The 19,075-nt window shown below is 44.9% G+C and overlaps 1 pseudogene; it reads right to left on the bottom strand.

The window, feature by feature from the left end:
• Positions 1 to 536: 536 nt before the first annotated feature.
• LOC120100451 (small nucleolar RNA SNORA17) lies at positions 537 to 636 on the bottom strand (annotated as a pseudogene).
• Positions 637 to 19,075: the final 18,439 nt, after the last annotated feature.

Genomic DNA, 19,075 nt, shown 5'->3' with positions numbered 1-19,075 from the left:
GGACCCTGACGTGGCTTTGGTGGCAGCACAGGACGTAAACCACCATGGTCCCAGGTGGCTACCAGCCACTCAAATCAGACTGTTCCTCACTACCCTCAAGTCTCCAGTTCTGCTTCTTTTCATTGTGCCCACACCTTTCTCTTTCTCTCTCTCTCTCTTCCATTTCTCCACCATTTACTTGCTCCTCTTAATGGAGCCCCAAGTCCTAAGCGTCTGGGGTCATCTCAGGAGTGGTCTTGGGAGTGCCATGCCCCACTCATGCATCATGGCTCTGGGCAGTGGTCATGCTAGGTAGGGGTCATCTCAGACATGATCTGCCCCCACCCCCAGGCCTGCACTGTACTAGACTGTCACCCAGCTCCCCCACACCCCCAGTGGCCCCATGCAATAGTTGTCTATCTCAGGCTCACTCCTGCCTGGGGCTTAGAGGTCCCAGGTGGGCTCCTTCTAGTCCCTGGCTTGCTAACCCTCCTGGGAGCCCACCCTGGCCTGCCTGGTGCTGAACTGGTGTCATCTGGGGCTCGCCGTTTTCAGGGAATGGTAGGCTGTTAATCATTCAGATGTACATAGGTCAGAACACTGAGCGTAGACATAGACTCCCACCTCTCTGCGGCCTACACTGCAGCCACCTGCAGGTCATTACTGATTGGTTTTATCACCTTTATTACCATAACTATGCGTCTCCTGGGGATGCTGGGAGTGTTAAACGCATAAGTGAAATAGCAGGTATACGAAAATTTAGAGCCAAGGAGTTGAGATGTTAGTTTCCAGGCCTAACATTTCAGAGCTAGTCTACCTTCCACTTGCCTTCGCTAGTCGGAAAGCGTTCTCGGGAATGTCTGAGGGAGCACTGGCCATGTGCCGTCCTGACCGATCTCCCACATTCAGGCTTATGTGACTCATGCGTTGATTCTGAATCAACACATGCTCAGGACAGGGATGTGCCCGCTCCTGCTCCTGGCTTGGCCACCTCATGAGGCTCAGCACATGAGCCGTGACTACAGAACCTCTACACAGAGAGGGTTCATCGCTGGCTCCTTCTGCGGCATTCCTGAAGATGACATCTCTGAGATGACTAACACGCTGACAGGAAGGGTAGACAGCTGTTCTTTTCTGCCCAAAAGGAGCAGGTCACGTTGGCTTCTGGTAAATGCTCAAGACTACAGGGGAAATTCTAAGACAACATTTTGGTCCTTAAGAGCACTTTGTTGGACATGTTCACCCTAAGCACTGGCCAGAGAGTAACTAGCTCACTTTTTAGTTATTAGAAATAGCAACTTGGGGCACCATCCTTACTTCAAGGGGAAAGGAGCAGTCCAAAGTTGCTACGAGATGAGTTTACCAATATTTTAAACTGAATATACAGAAGTTACTTAGCCTCCTGTAATCATCCAGTTCACCATGTTGGAAATCCATCACAAAAACTTTGAGCTGCGTTCAGTAATAGCATTGACTTTATCTTACGTCAAAGCATTGGGAAGGACTAGATCTATGGGAGGCTTGGTTTTAATTATTATTAAAACAAAAAATTATAGGGGGATAACTAAAAACACTAAGAAAATAAAATCATCGATCATTCAAACGCCTGTTTTTACACCTGCAATCACTATGATAAGGACTTTCCCCCATGGTTCTTCCGAGATGTACAAGTAGGCAGTGTGCGTGAACGCTGAATTTCATTATGGCAAAACAGACGTGAATGCTTCGCTCACGTTAACTCTGTTTTCTCCAACTCTTCCTCCTGAAGCTCACAGGACTCTCTCTTCTGTATCATTCATCTATGTTCTTATTAGTGATTCCATCCAGCAGGTGGCAAGTTTTATTTCAACATAGAAAATATATAGAACAGCCCTTCTTTTCTGAAAATACAGTTACCCAACAGTTTGCCATAACCTGCAGGTTTAAGAGAAGTGGAAACCCCCACTCTGACCAAGTCAAATCTCTTCTCTGTCTGAAGGGCCCCTGGCTACACAAATAAATGAGGGGATCAGAATGCTCATCTGTGGATTTATAGAATTTTTATGCTATTGGGACCTGGTCAAAAAAAGAAGCCCTACTGGACATAATGGTAAATACCTTTAGTCCCAGCAGTCAGGAGGCAGAAGCAGGCAGATCTCTGTGATTTTTGATCTAGCCTGGGCTACATAGTGAGATGTGGGGTCTAAAAACTTAATCCTAAATAAAATAATAAGAAGAATTAAAACAAGCCATGTGTTCACTCTGTTTATTGGATGCTTTTGCAAATTGTTTTATTGAGAATGGATTTATTGCCAGATGTGGTAGCACATGTGTGTAATCCCAGCCCTTAGAAGGCAGAGGCAAGAGGGTTGATGAGTTCAAAGCCAGCCTGGGATACCTAGAAAGAAATGGCTTATATTGAATGAAATACACAGAATGAATGAATTAGTAATGGAAAACCTGATGAATAAATAGGTTGTTCTTACATGAAAATGATTCTTGACCATGAAAACCTTCCGGGGTTTTTCTTTCTAGAACAATTCTCTGGGTTAGACCGAGCCCCAACCTACATTGTTGCACAATTTTCTAGAATTGTGCCTGTAGATAACAGAGTTGTGTTTTCAATATTCATCATATTTAAAATCTATAGAAAACTCGTGATGAGTTCTCCACGGTGTAAAGTTTATTTCTACAAATACTCCTACCGTTTTATATGGAAAAATGGGGAAAGGAGGAGACGAAAGGGGAAGAGGGGCACTTCCGTCCCTCTGGACTACAGATTCCAGTTGGAAGCATCCTCTCCTGTTGCATTTTACTAACCACATCCAGTTGGAAAGAGAAAAAAAATCCAGCAGTCCCAGAAAGCTAGTGAGTGGATCAACACAGAGCAAATGAGCACCGCTGTCTTAGGGATAATGCCTGCTTATGCTGGCTTACACACCAGAGGGTCCTCTAAGCCCCGCTTACAAACAAGTACTTAAAATCACTTCTCCCAAAAAGGTTCTGCCCATAGTTCTAAGCACCCCTCAAAACTACCAGATCTCAGTAGTTCTCTGGCTTTTCCAATTCCTTCACGGTGATGGCCCTGGTTCCCTGTGGGCTAGAACAGACTTCCCACAAACAAAATCAAGGAGTGCCTGTGTCTTGCCTTTACCTGAAAATGTCTCGAGGTTACAGTTCTGACCTGTCATCATTCAAAGAGATTAGCGCATCAAACTTTAAATGCGTTGGCAACGGAGCGCCTAAGCAAACATAACAATCAGTTACACGGTAGTAAAACCTCCAGGACCAAAAAGGCAAGCAGGAGCTTGTTTCTTTACCTTCCTACGGCAAAAAGGGGGATGGTCCCCGTGGGAAAGCCAGTCTTCACTTCTAATCATGATCTGAAGCAGGAGGCTGCGGCAGGGTGTAGATCAGTGGTGCCACTCCTGCCTGATTTGTGGGAGGCCCTGGGTTCCACCCCTAGAGTCAAGAAAAGAACTTGACAGGTTGGAAACAAGGGCCTGGTCACACTTTCTGCTCACAACAACTGTTACACAAACTCACACTCCACAGTGGAAATTAACTCAGTTCCTGATGCCTGTGTGCAGGAAGCATGCCTTCAAGCCCTTTGTCCCACCACACCCACTAAAGTCTAACTTACTGGATGAAGTTGAAGAAAAATACCAGAAAGGAAGTAAAGGAGGTGAACATGTGTCCTTGGTCTCCTTTGGGAAGGCTCTTGAATTCACCCGCCCCTTCAAATTTGGGGATCTCCAACCTAAAATGCCCTTCTTTCCTTCCTAGTCAACTCCCTTCTCCTCATTCTCACCTTCCCCAGCCCCACTCCAGCTTGATTTTGTGACTTTTATGTGGCCCTGGCTGTGCTGGAACACGCTCTGTATATCAGGCTGGCCTCTAACATCTGCCTCTACTCCTCTGGTGCAGGGGATTAAAGATGCCTGCCAGCACCTCCTGGCTAATGTCACTGTATCTCTCCACACTCTTCCTAATATCACTGTATCTCTTCATATTTTTCCTAATGTCACTGTATTTCTCCACACTCTTCCTAATGTCACTCTCTCTTCATACTGTACCTAATGTCACTGTATCTCTCTATATTTTTCCTAATGCCACTGTATCTCTCCACACTCTACCTAATGTCACTGTATCTCTCCATATTCTTTCCTTTCTCCTCCCCTTACTCCCACTCCCAATAATTCTTTCAGTGAGTTCTGTGCACAGGTCCTGCAGGTACACAGATGACTGCAAGAGCAGGAGCACCATTGACGGGAGTGAGAGAATCCGTGGGTCCCATGTTCAGCATGTTGACATTGACTGTCAGTAAGACATCCGTAAAGGTGGGTAGGGCAAATCGGAAATGCTAATCAGACATCCTTGGGAGAGAAATTTGTATTGGATAGCAAATGTGTGATGCCTGTAATTAGCAATCCAGGGAAAGATGAAACTAAAAACATTTCTCTTGGGGCTTAAGGACTATGAATGTGTCAGAAGCCAGGATGTAAGTGTATGGGAAGGTCTTGAGGATGAACAATGGAAGTGGTCAGATCTACTCCATGTAGAGGAGTGGGAAATGTCAGCCATTCTTCTTCATGGGGCCGACCAGCCAGGATGGTCTCCATAGGCCTTCACTGTGACCTTAAACTCTGAAGCTGGCCTTGCCTATGAATGGCAGCTCTTCTGATGTTAGTTTTCTTTGCTTTGGTGCATATTGATCTTTTGGCTGGAGAATAGTCTGATTCTTTATGTAAAAAAAAATTAAAAAAAAATAAATCCATGGCTACTTTAAGTCCTCTTGAGACTTCACATAATGGAGATTTTGTCAAATACCCAATAACCTCATTACATTTCTTTCCATACATGTTGCAGGACCAGGAACAAGCCTGGGGAAGGATAAGTCTGCCAACCTCAATAAGGTCAGCTTTACCAATCAGCTGGCTGAAGCCTTTTTGCTCTACTCGATACAAGATACTCTGTTAGAAGAGGAATAGCTCTTCTAACGTTGGCAGGCTAGGGTCCTTCAATGCCAAGAGCTTATGAGCTAGACCAGCAGACTCAAAAGCTTACAGTTACTGAGAACTAGCGGCTCATGGCTCCAGGCTGTAGGGCAAAGACTTGTGTTTCTAAATGCCCAGGCTTATTGCTCTAAGCTTTGATCATCAGTGGCCTAGTATTCAGTAGCTAACACATCCTAGACTTGAAGCAGTTAACAGCAGTAGCTCTTGGTACCCGCTAGTGCCAAAGTTCCTAAGTTATGGATGCTGGAATCCACAGTTCATAACAGCAGCCCATGTTACAGCTCTTGAGCCTTGTATGTTGCGGTGCTTGGTCTGAGTGTTACGGCTCATGAACCTTGGTATCACAAGTCCCATCTTTAGCTCTCACAGCCTCCTTTGTTCGCCTACCAGACTTTATCTCCCTCTGCCAGTCTTTGCTTCTTTCTACCAGCTTTGCCCCGAGCCATTGTCTGGAGTTGTCCACTTGCTACCACTGCTGCTGCCATTGTATTTCTACTGCTCAGCAGTTTCCCGCAGTATTTTCATCTCATCCCTCTCTACTTAGAATAAAAATCAAAAGGAGACAAAGAAAATCCACGTTGAAGGCTTTCGTGGACTGAATGCTGCACCACCAGATGATGAGGCAGGAAGGGCTCTCCCCGCTGACTGGAAAAGTAGGCTGAACAGCCCGGTCATATGATCAGGAGTGGGTGGGGTTAAAGTGTTGCCACCAATCCCAGCAGTCTTTCATGCAAATGAAATAGTGTGCTTGCACCAATCATAAGCCTTCTGTGGGCCACTACGGGAAGTGTTTTCTCTTTGGCTTTGGGGAAAATGGGCACAGAGACCTGGAGTCTGTCAAGAGTTGACGTGCTTGGAACACTGCTTTCTAAAGCTAGTGTAGGCTGTCTGGAGGAAATTAGGACTGAACCATGTCTTCAGCCGCAGCTATCAGGAGTGTGTAAAGTGTCCAAATTAGCCAGCAACAATGACAAATAAGACATCCATCCAGTTAGTAGTAAAGAGGGTATGCAGCTCAGGTCTGCCAGGGATAAAGGGTCTATCTACTGCCATCCAAGGGTCCCGCTCATTGATTTTGCTCATTTTCAGAAGAAAACGCAAAACATTATAGAGTATTTACAATAAAGTAACACGCAGCTTAGTACAAAATCAACCCTCTCAGCAGCTCTCAAAGCAATGAAGAGTGCCTAGCTGCTGCCTCAGTTCCTAAGGACAAGGTTAGGTTCCCCCAGACCTTTTCTAGTGAGCATGAATTTCTAGGGGGTACAGCTCTATGGTGGTGCTTGTTTGTATGTAATCTGACCTCGTCTTTGTTCTATTGCTGTGATAAACACCATGATCATAAGAAACGTGGAAAGGAAAGGGTTAATTGGTTTACCAGTCCAGATCACTGAGAGAGGTCAAGTCAGGGAACTGTAGCAGAGGTCATAAGGGAGTTTACTGGTTCTCTTCCCCACATCTTGTTCAGCCTGATTTCTTAAACAACCCAGGGGTGTCACCCCTTCCAGAGGGCTAGGCCCTCCCACACCAATCATTAATCAAGAAAATGCCCCATGGGCCAATCAACCCCAGCTCAGGTTCCCTCTGCCCAGGAGTCTCTAGTTTGTATCAAGTTTACAAAATCTGACCAACACATAATCCTAAGGCTCTAGAGACTGAAGCAGGAGGATTGTGGGTTCAAGACCAGCTTGGGTTATATACCAAGATCTTCTCTCAAACCTTTTTTTTTTTTACCATCATATAAGTACTTCATTGCTGTAGGCCATGTAGCCTATCTTATGAGAACTTATGAAATTATTTTCTGCTTTAGAAACACTTCCCAGTTTTTATGTTGAAATCCCTTTGACCTTGATTAGTCAGACCTTGGAGTTGGAAATAACCTCCCACAGGACACCTCTCCAACTCCATGTCTTTGAGCATCAAAACAGACTCAGGCCTTCCACCAGCCACTCCTTTGTGTCCTTTTATCCCAAAACGGTCCCACCGGCTGACAAAGAGCCAGCCTCCCCCCTCCCCGACCTACACAAATGAAAACTGCATTTCCCTGATGACTAAGGATGTTGAGCATTTCTTTAGGTGCTTCTTGGCCATTCAATCTTCCTTGGCTGAGAATTCTTTGTTTAGCTCTGTACCCCATTTTTAATAGGGTTATTTGGCTCTCTGGTGTCTAACTTCTTGAGTTCTTTGTATATTTTGGTTATTAGCCCTCTATTAGATGTAGGATTGGTAAAGATCTTTTCCCAATCTATTGGTTGCCGTTTTGTCCTAATGACAGTGTCCTTTGCCTTACAGAAGCTTTGCAGTTTTATGAGGTCCCATTTGTCGATTTTTTTTTTTTGGTTCTTTTTTTCGGAGCTGGGGATCGAACCCAGGGCCTTGCGCTTCCTAGGCAAGCGCTCTACCACTGAGCTAAATCCCCAACCCCCCATTTGTCGATTCTTGATCTTAGAGAATAAGCCATTGGTGTTTTGTTCAGGAAAATTTCCCCCTGTGCCCATGTGATCGAGACTCTTCCCCACTTTTTCTTCTATTAGTTTGAGTGTATCTGGTTTGATGTGGAGGTCCTTGATCCACTTGGACTTAAGCTTTGTACAGGGTGATAAGCATGGATTGACCTGCATTCTTCTACATGTTGACCTCCAGTTGAACCAGCACCATTTGCTGAAAATGCTATCTTTTTTCCATTTGATGGTTTTGGCTCCTTTGTCAAAAATCAAGTGCCCATAGGTGTGTGGGTTCATTTCTGGGTCTTCAATTCTGTTCCACTGATCTACCTGCCTGTCTCTGTACCAATACCATACAGTTTTTATCACTATTGCTCTGTAATACTGCTTGAGGTCAGGGATGGTGATTCCCCCAGAAGTTCTTTTACTGTTGAGTACAGACCACATGAACTTCAAGAAGAAGGACGACCAAAGTGTGTATGCTTTACTCCTTCTTAAAAGGAGGAACAAAAATATTTAGAGGAGGGGATATGGAGGCAAAATTTGGAGCAGAAACTGAAGAATGGCCATTCAGAGCCTGCCCCACATGTGGCCCATATATATATATATATATATATATATATATACATATATATATATACACACACAACACACACACACACATACATACATATATATATATATATATATATATATATATATATATATATATATACACACAGCTACCAAAACTAGATAAGATTGATGAAGCTAAGAAGTGCGTGCTGACAGGAACAGGATATAGATGTCTCCTGAGAGACACAGCCAGATCATGTCAAATACAGAGGTGAATGCTAGCAGCAACCCATTGACCTGAGAACAGGAGCCCTATTGGAGGAATTAGAAAAAGGATTGAAAGAGCTGAAGGGGCTGGCAACCCCATAAGAACAACAATGCCAACCAACCAGAGTTTCTTGGGACGAAACCACTACCCAAAGACTATACATGGACTGACCCTGGGCTCCAACTGCATAGGTAGCAGAGGATGGCCTTGTTGGGCACCAAAGAAAGGAGAAGCCCTTGGTCCTGCCAAGGTTGGAGTCCCAGTGTAAGGGAATGTCAGGGGGGTGGGAAGGGGGGAGTGGATGGGGAGGGGAACACCCTTATAGAAGAAGGGGAAGGGAAAGGGATATGGGGCTTATGGACAGGAAACCTGGAAAGGGAATAACATTTGAAATGTAAATAAAAAAATCCAATAAAAATAATATTTATAAAAATAAAGTGGAAGATTAAGATCCAAAAAATAAAAATAAAAATAAATTAAAAAAACAAATGAAAACTGGAAATTCAAAGAGCATATTGGAGCATTTTTACTCCCTTGAAGGAAAAGTCTTCTCGATGTCCTTTTTCTGTTTCTGTGACAAAAGCATTGCTTTATATCTACAGTGTCACTGAACAAAGCAAACAGCCTTGAGTGCTGGTGCGAAGGCTTCTCTGCAGGATGTCAGTGTGGCTGCCATCAACCGGGATGCCTCTTCCCAGCAGTGCCCAGGCTCACCCTGGTTTCCAGTTAAAATTGTTTCCTTGCCTCCAGAATCACCCATTTAAATTTCATAATTTACATTGTGACAATATATTACTAATCAGTTTGTTTTATTTTGCTTTGCTTTGTTTGAGACAGGGTCTTATGAAGCTTAGGGTGGCCTTGAACTCATTAAACAGCCAAAGGGGACGTTGAACTTCAATTCTCTTTCCTCTTCTTCCCAAATCCTGGAATTACAGGCGTGAGCCACCAGGCCTGCCTTTACTAATAACTACTTGAACCTTATTGAGGATGCACTTACAAATTACATGAGAGTATTATAAATATTTATACTGAAGTTAATACCACTTGCTTTATAATGAGGTTTTTTCCCCCATTGTATCTTTTTTATCTTTGTCTTTGTCACTAAGGCTCTGTTGTATAATTTATGCTCTGGTGTTAGAACATCTCCAGCATTGCAGAACTGTTCATTTCATTCTTCCCTCCATACAAGAATATAAATAATTAATGGTGTCCTGGGTGTTAATAGACTTTGTTCCTAGAAAGAAGAGTTAATCCAGAATTTTCAGGGTACCTGGGAGACACAGACGTGGGAAACACAGCAGCGTTATGTGCACAGCATTCTTACAGACTGAGAATATTCAGTATCACAGGGGACACGGATGAGGCTGCTGCCTCTTCATTGTGTCATCCAAACTGTTATTCTTCATCCATTGTCCTTATTAGCGAAGGGCTTAGAAATAAGCACAACCCATTTCTTAGCTAAGGTGTAGGAAGAGAAGTCTGACATGGGCTTTTGAGGAAGGCTAACGGTTTCTAAGAAGACATAAAGGCATAATGTTACTGTGTATCCTGTAAAGATCATCCTTGTATTATTCAAATGCTGAGTTCTCTGTCCCCACATCTGGGTGCAATCTGGGCATGACATTGTAATGCTTATTCTAAGCATTTCCTGCCTCAGTGTTGTTAAGGCTAAGGAAGGTTATGAGTTCAAGACCAGCCTGGGCTACTGATATCTAATCAAGATTGCCAACTTGATTGGATTGAGAGGGCCTTGGGCATCAGTAAAGTACTTCTCTGGAGGTGTCTACGTAAACATTTCTAGAAGGGCTAACTAGGGGGAAAATATTGAAATGTGAGCTCCATCTCTCTGTGTGAGTCTTTCTGTCTCCTCCCACTCCCTGTTCCTGGCTGCTGTGTACCAGGCAGTAATGACTCTTCCCACCATGCCCTACTGCCATGATATACAGTGTCCTCGAACAAACCCAGAAAACTAACAGACCGAAACCCTCCAAAACATGAGCAGAGATAAACCCATCTTCCTCTAAGTTGCTCCTCAGCTCTATGGCCTACAGCCACAGAAAGTCAGATTAGCACAGAAAATTCATAACAGAAGTAGGTCACCCCTGCGACAACCTAAAGGGCAGCTTAGAAGGAATTTGCTGGAGGAATTCTGGATTTTTGGAAATGTTGCCTAAGGGGAACCTAGACTGCTAAGTAAGTGGCCTAACAGTCAATTCTAGGAAGAACTCAAAAGATCACAATGCCCATGGAAATTTACACCGTGCTCCTGAGGCTTCAGATGGCAATGCAGACTCCATTAGGACTAGAGTTGTTTGTGTTACATTAAGGAAAGGACTTGTCTACATTTTATCTGTGCTCTGACACTTTGTGGGAGGTTGAGTTTAAAGGTGCTGGACTAATTAAACTGGTGGAAGGAATTTGGAGGCATCTCGGCATTCTCGGCTGTGGCGTGGGTATTTATTTACCCGAGTTCACAGTAAGAATTGTTGACACTAACGAGGGCAATGGTTTGGAGGGGGAGATGTGTGAAGTCGAGGCCAAGGAGAGTGTGGCTGTCAAAGAGATTAGGTTCATTAAATAGAAGCCATGATCTCTCCACTGGATCAACAGCAAAGATGCTGTCAGAGCATCTCAGAAGAAGGCTGGACCCCGACCTATCACAGGCTCAAAGCCATGAAGTTTTGATTCACTGGAAAGAATTTGCTTTGAGAAGAAGTTTCAGGGCCACTTGTTTTCCAGGCTTCTCCGTCTAAGTACTGGGAAGCTGCTGCAGTCCTGGACCCAAAGGGCCTGGCTACTCCTCAAGGTAGTAGCAAACCCTGGCACCAATCAACTCCATTCTGAATTTGTAGGCAAAACACAACGTTCCAAGGTCACAACGTTACAAGGTCACGGAGGCTTCCACTTAGATTTCGAAGGAAAGTGTAGCGAGTAGTTTAAAAAAACAACAACCGACCCGCCAATGGCCAATGGCGGTCTCTCCGCCCCAGCCCCACCCAGCGGTTAGCGGTTAGCGACTGCTGACTGCTGAACCAAGCCAGGTTTTGGTTTTGCATTGGATACTTTTCTTGCTGGTCTCCTGTTCTTTGAAATGGAAATGTTTACTCTGTGCCATTGTATGCTGTACTGGTCTTTGTATTTCTTTTTGAGGTTTACAGGAACTCAAGGTAAATGTTTGCTTTGTGTCTCAGAGGAGAGTCTGCTCGACCCTGGAGTTAAGCCAGTGAGGGATCTGAGAGATAGAATGAATTTTGCATTAGAAGATGAGAAGATTTTAGGTCCAGGGTGAAATGTTACAATTTAAGGGGGCGTAATTAGGTATTAAATTTACAAGGGCTAAACTTAGATGGTTAATTTTGATCGTTGACTGAGAGGCTTAGGAGATCAATAAACGTATCTCTGGATGGGGGCCATTTCCAAAGAGGATTGACTGTGGTGAGAAGCCCCGCCCTGAATCTGAATGGCATTATCCCATTGACCAGGGGCCCAGATGAGCTCAAAGGAAGGAAAGGAAAGAGTTCACCAGTGAAGACTCTGTGTGCTTCTGGGCTGCCATGATTTCAACTTTGTCCTACTATCCCCCTCCGCCATCGTGAGGTATGGTCTCCCGGCAAACCAGACATACAAGAGTAGCTGCTATGCTTGAAGTCAAGATGACAGCTTCTCACTTAAGTTGTTTTTCTGCATTCTGTCACAGAAACAGAAAGTTTAGCCCAAGTATCCAGCAAGGCCTGATCTGAGGAAAATGATGAAAGGAGACAAAGAATGCTGATTCATACATGGAAGTCCTCAGAATGGTTCTTTGAAGCCGAAAATGATAACACTTCTGTAAGAAAACATATCAGAAAAAAAATCTCATGAACTTTGTTAATTTCTTATATATCATGACAATGGTAGAATTCATTGTAGGAAAAAAATCTAGTCCATGTTTTCAGAAAACCCCGTTAGGAGAACAGCAAGCATAGACAAGGAAAACTAGATATTTGATGAGGAATGTATATGCAGAATGTATAAAGAAGTATAAAATTTCAACAACACTAGAGCAAGCCAGTTTCTAAATAGACAAAATCTCTTGCTGAGTGGTGGTGGCACACACCTTTAATCTCTGAGTTGAGGCCAACTTGGCCTGGGAGTGAGTTCCAGGACAGCCAGGGCCACACAGAGAGACCCTGTCTCAAAAAACAAACAAACAAACAAACAAAACAAAAACCCTTACAAAGACTCACCAGGGAACATATGTGAACAGCAAACAATCTTATGGAAAGATGGTCCGCATCTACTCAACTACAGAACTATAAACTAAAACAATAGCAAAACGCCACTCCACAATCGCTGGAATGGCTAAAATCAACCAGATAATACCAAGAGCTGACAAGGATGCGGGACACCTAGAATTCTCTTACATTGCTCCTGGGAGAAGAAAGAATGCTGTGGGGGTGCAGGGAAAGCGTTCGGTTTGCCCTCGGAAGGTTTGCTGGAACAACACAATAAATCAACGGGAGAAAAGATACGCAGATGTCCTAGCTTGCAGAGGAGTGAGTCACCGCAGTGTGATTACACATGAAGCCAGTCAGAGCCCCATGTGTAATAATCTCATCACAGGGGAAAGGACGTGTGGGCATATAGATGATTCAGAAAGGTGGTAAATCATTATCGGGGAGCAAATGGGCCCCTTGGGATGTGAATGAGCCCGGGGAATAGGCACTGTCCTGTGACATAGTCCCCAAAGGTCAGGTTGCACTTCATGGCCTCTTTTTCTGTAAGTGGAACCTCAAGACGGAAACAGAAAGCTAGCAAGTCCTTTTGGTTCAATCTGGAGGGCATGATACATGACGAAGTACCATTTCCCCACCAAAGCTGCCCTAATAGGAGATGGGGGAGGGCAATGGGGGGGTCAAGGACCTTGATTCTAAGATTATATTTTTTTCTAGTTCAGCATGTAAAAACATCAAAGTACCACAATTTGAGGTGTCGTTTACTGAACCCCAGTAGTACAGCACAAAATTCTGTTACATCTTATGAAGCTAAATATGTATTTACCTGGCCCATCATTACACTTCAAGGTATGTATCCCAAGACAACTGATACAATCCAATGTCCATCACTTTAAGAACCTGAATTAAAAACGTATGCCAAGCAGTGGGAGATCATTCCATCGCAAAGTCAGCCCACAACATGGACGGACCTCGGATACTGACAGGAAAGGTGATACACTGCTTCGCCCATGTAAATTAAATGACAGTCGGGAAAAGGCAAAGTCAGAGAGAGACTAGAACCAGATCCTTGGCTGTCAGGGGCTGGAGACAGGACTAAAGTGGAACAGAAGTGAAGTTGAGGTTGTAAGGGAATTCTGTGCATCTTAAATGCCACGGTGGTTAGTTACTCCTGGACAAGCATTTGCTAAAATCCCTAGGGCCTAAGCTTGTATAGCTCAGTGGTAGAGCAGGTAAAGGCCGGGCCCAGTCCCCAGCAACAAAACCAAGCACATAAGCAAACTCCCCAAACATCACGAAGGGTGGATTTTCCTGAATGTCAACAGCTGAGTAGCACCTCACCACGGCCCGCTAAAGCACCGGGGTCCTCAAAGTCGGAGACCACTGGTGTGATTAGTTCGGGAACTTTTAGATGAGTGTTATTAACCATTAGCATGTGGAGTTGACGGGTGTGTCTGGCACCGAGACCTGATGCTCAGCCTGAGTGAATGTGCTGGAGACATACCCGTGGGGAATATACTGGCAACCACAGGATAGATAATAGGGTGCGGCCTTCGTGTTAATGAAGAGAGTCTTTGTGTGAACATGTCTGTGAAGGGCAGGCCCAGCTCTTGAATCATGGCCTGCAGCACAAAGGAGTGATCACCACCTGACTCAGGCTTTTCAGCTTTTTGGCCTAAAAGCATAAAAATCTGGAAATTAATCCAGCTGTCAAGTAGCTTCCTGCCGTTTTGTCGAACTGTTTTTATTTCTTGTTCCCCAATAGGGATCAAGCGGAACACACATTTCAAACAACTCAGTAAGATAACTCCGTTCTGAGGGCACATCTTCCCCTGTTTTGAGCTTGAGGCTCTGACAGGCTCCTGGGACATTGCTAAGCAAACAACATGGGGAGGAGTTGTCTGCCCTAGAGGTTTAACTCCACCAGGGTGGGCAGAGGCACGCTGCCGAGCTCTAGGCCACCAAGGACTCCCCATCGTGGCAGACACAAACGTTTTTCCTTCTCCCTCTAACAATGAGAGAAATCTTTCATCAGGTTAGAAAAGGTGTCTTCAAGATCTGTTTTGTGTTTCTATACCAGAATACCAGAAACTGGATACTTTGTAAAGAAAAGGATTGATCTCTGTGGAAGTCCAAGATTGGGGGAGCAGACCCTGGTGAGAGCCTTCTCCTTACATGACAGAGCGCATCGCATGGGCAAGAGAAAAAGAGAAAGGCTGAGCTCACTCCTGGTGGAACTGTTAACTAAAGGTGGCCCCGATCTGTTCATGAGGGCGGGTCCCCTGTGACCGCAAGGTCTCTGAAGGGTCTCACCTCTCAATACTGCTCTGAGATTAAGTTTCTAACACATGGCCTTAGTGGAACAGGCTCTGGCCATAGCAAAAGCAGGCAATTGCTAAGGTGAACACATCATGTATTTTTCTGGAGTAGATTGAGCTCTTTTGTTCCAAGAACATGATCGTTAAATAATTAGAAATAAATGTCAGGGTGTTTACAGGGTATGTGTCAGAAATAGCATATGGTGGTTTCTGACCACTTAGATGTGTCCCCTATAGGTGACATGTTCTAGTATGTGTCCCCTATAGGTGACATGTTCTAGTATGTGTTCCCTACAGGTGACATGTTCTAGTGTTGTTCTATTGCTTGGCTCCTAAGTTCTTCAAGCAGAAATGAGCCACTTTTAATTCTCCCATTTTCAACGTGATGGGGCATGAACAAAAGAAGGACTGGAAACAAAGGTAATAATCTCGTTATTGTTTTCATACCCCCTGGAAGGGAAGCTCTAACACAGCCAGGCTTGAGGAAGGTAACTTGGCAGAGAAGGGAAATTGTTGTGGTCGGCGGTCTCAGTCAGTCGGCTTGGAAAAATCCCAGCATCCTCCCAGCGTCGGGTGTCTCCTGCAGCCCAGAGGCCATCACTAAGTGCTATTGTCTGTCCAGCCTCACTGTTATTGCCTCCCACACTGAGCTCCTTCGTTAGTGTGTGTGTGTGTGTGTGTGTGTGTGTGTGTGTGTGTGTGTGTGTGTGTGTTTGCGCGCCCGCGTCCGCGCGCGCACACACACACACACACACGAACGCACACACGAACACAATCACAGACAACTTCTGGAAGTTAGTTTTGTCCTCCCTCCCATCAGGTGACTCCCAGAGATGAGATTCAGTGCATCAGACACTTTGACCTGCTGAACGGCAGCTCTAGCCTTTCACTCTGTTTAAAACCGAGCCTCTCTCTGAACCTCCACCTCAGTTATTCAGCTAGACTAGTTTGCCAGCCAACTCCAGGGATCCTCCTGGTTCAGCCTTCTTAGCGTTAGGATTACAGGCGTGAGCCATAGACTCAGGATTACAGAATCAGGATTACAAGCAGGAGCCTGTGCCCCGCTGTTTATCTGGATTCCCATTGGACCCTCAGGTTTGAGTGGCAGGTGTGTTGTCAAGTGAGTGCTCTCCCAGGCCCCTCCTTTTATCTTTCACCATTTCCCTGAAGCCTCGATAGGATACTTTGTCCCACTGTACTGTGCCTCGCTCTGTGCTATCAGTGGCATTCATTCCTCAGCAGAGAGCTGGCCGCTCCATTTCCTCCTTCAGAAATCCCCCTCACCTTTGGAACGATCAGACTGCCACATCCAAGCCTACTAGCCTACCCCTTTAATCTCCGTGCCCACACTATGCTGAACCACCTTTCCCTAAGCCCTACTCTTTTCCTCTGTACCCCATACTTGAGGTTCTTTCTCAACCTTAGCTTCTAACACCCACCCAGTGATATCCCAACCTACGGGACTATCCAAAGTTCTGGACATTTATAATCTCCCCTGTGCCGTATGCGTAATGAGTAGATTTGTACAACCGAAGTCCACCTCAGCTGGTGCACGCATGCTATAACGACTTGCTTCTGGTGCAGGATCAGCAGGCGGAGGCTCTCCTCTGTTGGCCAGCAAATATGTGTGAGGTTAGGGTGGATACATGAATTAATAGATCTGAGGTTGGAATCTGAAGAAAGGAAACCAGGTCATTTGTTGTTATAATAAAGGAAGCTAGGAGCACAGCTGGGGACAGACAATTCAGGACTTGTCATTGACCTCAAGCCACATGGAAAGGGAGACTGTTCTTGGTGACCGTCTCACATCCTTCTGGTAGCCAAGCTTCTCCACAAACTGTAGCATATGTCCTGATAATTCTTTATAGATGATACATTCTCTTCCCCAGAAACCATGGTCGTTAGGGAAGTCCAGGGAGGCGGATTGTCATCTAGTCCTAGTAGCAACAATTGCAAAACAGAAGTAATTTTTGTATTATTTTTAATTAGTGAATTAGTTCTTTTTAAATCAGTGGATTTGCTATTCAAAAAAAGAGTTGAATCATCAGATATAATATTGGAGTGGTTTCCCAAAATATATACAAAAAAAATCTAAAACTATTTTATCCCCCCCCCCGCTCCCTCTTGGTGTCTTTTACTTTTCTAACCCCCACCTCCACCCCAGACAAGGATTCTCTGTGTAGCCCTGACTGTCTTGGAACTCTGTAGACCAGGCTGGCCTCGAACTCAGATATTCGCCTCCTCTGCCTCTCCAGTGCTGGGGTATATGCCCTTTACTTATGATTTTCTCTTAGAAGCAGTGTGCAAATGAGTCCCCGGGATTTAAGGTCTTTGTCTGAAAGCACTATAGACATCACTGCTGACATGCTTTTATGGGAGGAAACAGAGGAGGTGGCATCTGCAGGACAGAGTCATCAAGAACAAACAAGTAAAGGAAAGTGTGTGCGTTCATGAAGATTTGAGAGGTGCTTAGCAAAAGCCCTCAACCCAGGCCACCAAACCTGGGGTTCTCTGTCATATTTCGGAAATGTGCCCATCACAGACTGCAGAATCTACCTGTTCTGGTCCTGCTCAGCCCGGAAGGAGTCTGGTCACATGCTGCCTACCTGCACCACATGTGAGCAGGCGTCCTTTCTCCTCGGCCTATTTTAAAGTCATCAGATGATTTCAGAAATAGGACTGTTTTTCCGGATGCCTTTTAAGGAACTTGGATTTGACTCCCAGCCCATCAAAAATTAATCAGTGTGAGGCTATGGGAATCGGTGGTTAAGAGCTCTTACTGCTGCTGTAGAGGACCCGGGGTTGGATTCCAGCACCCACAAAATGTCTCATGGTCATCAACAACTCCAGTTCTAAGGGGATCCAAGCCCATTTTCTGGCCTCAAAGGGTATGTCATGCGTGTGGCACACCTAATGTACGCAAAACACACGTGTGCATAGAATGGAAATAAACCCATCTTTTTAAAAAGTCAACAGGTGGCTCACTCACGTGGCTCTGGTTGCGGTCAGGAGAGACAGACCCCTTTCCCTCCGATGTCTTATTCACTTCTGCTTCCTCATTTCAACAGGAATCCCTTCATTTTCTGGTTATTCTAAAGCATTTCTAGTACCAAGAGTTTCACAGAACACAGCCTCTTTCTCCTCATGCACCAAGGTAAGTCTCACACGCAGTTTTGTCAAGAGCTGTAAACTATGAAGCCGGGAGACGTAGAGAGTGAGTACTGAATTTTCTTTTCCTTCTCCCCCAAAAGTGCCCAGTGTAGGATCTGTAAGCATCACACACACACACACACACACACACACACACACACACAGATATGTAGGAACGTGTGTCCTCATATATACACATAAGCTTATTCCCTGCCCAAAGAGTTCAATGGCCCGATTTTCCACGGAATATGGAGAATATCAGTAATACTATAGAATCCAGAAAGTGGGAAACCCGGACGTGTTTATGCAATGGTTGCTTGGCATGTTTAATACAGTAGCCATGGTTAGACAGTTGTCTTAATGAACAGGTTTCTATCTACTCTTAGTATCCATAACTCACACCAGTGTCATAGTGCTGCTGACTGGGGAAAAAACACTATTTTGCAGAAGTTCAGTTTTTATTCTTTGCGATCAGTCTGATCTGGTTGGTAATGCCTATTTTCCTCCTTTTCGAAACTCTGGGTGTGCCAGGCACAATGCTGCCCACTTTAATCCCAGCACTTGGAAGACAGAGACAGGTAGATCTGTAGGAGTTTCAGGCCAGCCTGGTCTACGAAGCACGTTTCAGACAAACCAAGTCTACATTATGAGAACTTATCGCAAAATAAGTATCAATAGACTTAAATGTAACAACGTGTAAGGGTTCAGAGGTCAAGTGGAACAGAGGTTCAGCCATCTATGAGATATAAAGCAACCTTTGGTCAGATTTCCCAGCTCAGGACTTCTCCTTTCTCTTCTATGACAATGAGGAGACCAGTGAGCTGCTCTGTGAACGGACACGCTCGCTGCCAAGCATGAGAGCTGCAATTCAAACCCTGGAACCACGGGAAAGGAGAACTGACTGCCCAAAGTTGGCTCTGACCTCCACACGTGAACCTTGGCGTGTGGACATCCCCAGAGAGAGAGGGAGGAGGAGGGGGAGGAAGAGGGAGAATAAATAAATGTAGTAATTGCTACAGGGATTGTATAAGATAATGTGTGTAAAATAATTGGCGTATAATAGGCCCCATGAGAAATTAGATTAGGGCCCCCGGTGTTCTTCCCCAAGGATCCACAATCCAATCTCCTGGAAAGTGCCTGTAAAGAC

The sequence above is a fragment of the Rattus norvegicus genome, chromosome 1 (genome assembly GCF_036323735.1).
Source record: "Rattus norvegicus strain BN/NHsdMcwi chromosome 1, GRCr8, whole genome shotgun sequence".
Taxonomy (NCBI): domain Eukaryota; kingdom Metazoa; phylum Chordata; class Mammalia; order Rodentia; family Muridae; genus Rattus; species Rattus norvegicus.
The sequence above is the reverse complement of the archived record's forward strand: the minus strand, read 5'-3'. Positions and strand labels throughout refer to the sequence as shown.